Genomic DNA, 1,807 nt, shown 5'->3' with positions numbered 1-1,807 from the left:
TTTTTTTTTTTTTCTTTTTTTTCTTTTTCTTTTTGGTAGTACCGGGGATTGAACTGGGACCTAGTGCTTGCCAGGCAAGCGCTTATTCTACTGAGCTATCTCCCCGGCCCCTTGTCGTGTTTTTTGAGATGGTCTTGCTGTGCAGCTCAGGCTAGTGTTGACCGCTCAGGGATCCTCCAGCCTCCCATCCTCCTCCCAAGTGCTGGGATTACAGTCACGAGTCACCGCAAGGGCTGAATTTTATATACATGGGCGTGGCCGGCCTGACTCGGGTGGGACCGCCAGTGCTTGCTCAGGCTGCAGCGGGTGCCAGGAGCAGCAATTAACAGAGCTAGTTTAGGGCTGGGAAGATAGCCCAGCGGCCTAAGTTCCTGCCTGGCGAGCACAAAGGTCTGAGTTCGATCCCCAGTACCCTATCACCCAGGGTGCTGTACTCGGCGTGCCACCTGGATGCTCTCTTCCTCCTTTGCTAACGTGGGCCCGAGGCCCGTGTTTCCGGCTCCCTTTCAGCAGCACCCTCCGCCAGAGCCCTGTTCTCTCTGTTCTTCACCCCGCAGGGACCAGAGTATGCATCTTTCTGAAGACCATCTACCTTTTTTTTTTTAATTTTAGAGAAGGCTTTACATGGTGTTCAGGGTCTCATTACTAGATCAGACTCAGTGATCCGCCTGTTTACAGCCTCCCAAGAGCTGGGATCACAGGCGCGCCATCATGCCCGGTCTCAATTGCTTCTCAGTACGAGTGGGGGGACCTGGCACTGCAGGCCCAGGGATCGAACCCCTGGCTTCTGCACCTGCTTGCAGGCACGTTAATCCACTGAGCGATTTGGCCGGCCCTTGTTTGTTTGTTTAATTTATGGATACTGGTGACCCAGGGTGTTCAAACTGAGCTACATCCACCATCCTTTTTGTTTTATTTTTTATTTTGAGAAAGGGTCTTGTTAAATTGCTGCATTGGCCAGGGAGATGGCTCAGTGGAATAAGCGCTTCCCTGGCAAGCATAAGGGCCTGAGTTCAATCCCTGGTTCCGCAAAAAGAAAAAAAAAAAAATTGCTACATTGCCTTGAACTTGGGATCTTCCTGCCTCACTGTTCCATAGTGCTGGAGCAGGAAGCCTTTTTGTTTGTTTTTAAATTTTTATTATATTTTTTGGTATGGGAATCAAACTCAGAATCTTACCCTTGCCAGGTAGGCACTTAGGCCACTAAATTACATTCCCTGCCCTTAATTTTTATTTTATTTATTGATTTATTTTTCTGGTACCAGGGATCAAACTCGGGAACTTGAGCATGGTAGGCACGCACTTAAGCTGCTGAGCTATCTCCCTGGCTCTTAATTTTTATTTAAAAAAAAAATTTCCACAGAAGAGGGCTGGGCAGATAGCTCAGTAGAATAAGCATTTGCCTGGCAAGCACAAGGTCCTGCGTTCAATCCCCAGTATTGCAAAATTAATTAATTAATTAATAAAAAATTCCAAACAAGATAACATGAGGGTAACAATAGTCAATACACTGTATATTGTTGTCTTTAGTTACTCAGAGTACAAGATACAATCATCTAATCCCTGGTTCCGCAAAAAAAAAAAAAGATACAATCGTTTAATTGGCCAAACAACATTAGCAGAAACCTTTCTTTTCTTTTCAATGATCTAAGAGAAATTAGTCCTCTAGGGGCTTGGGAGATAGCGCAGCAGTCTCAGTACCTGCCTGGCAAGCACAAGGACCTGAGTTTGATCCTCAGTACTCCATGCCAAGTTGGCCCTGGATGTGCTGTGCCAGCTCTGAAGCCAGGCGTGGTGGCACATGCCC

Source organism: Octodon degus, unplaced genomic scaffold (genome assembly GCF_000260255.1).
Source record: "Octodon degus isolate 3935 unplaced genomic scaffold, OctDeg1.0 scaffold00001, whole genome shotgun sequence".
NCBI lineage: Eukaryota > Metazoa > Chordata > Mammalia > Rodentia > Octodontidae > Octodon > Octodon degus.
This window is presented reverse-complemented; position numbering follows the sequence as displayed.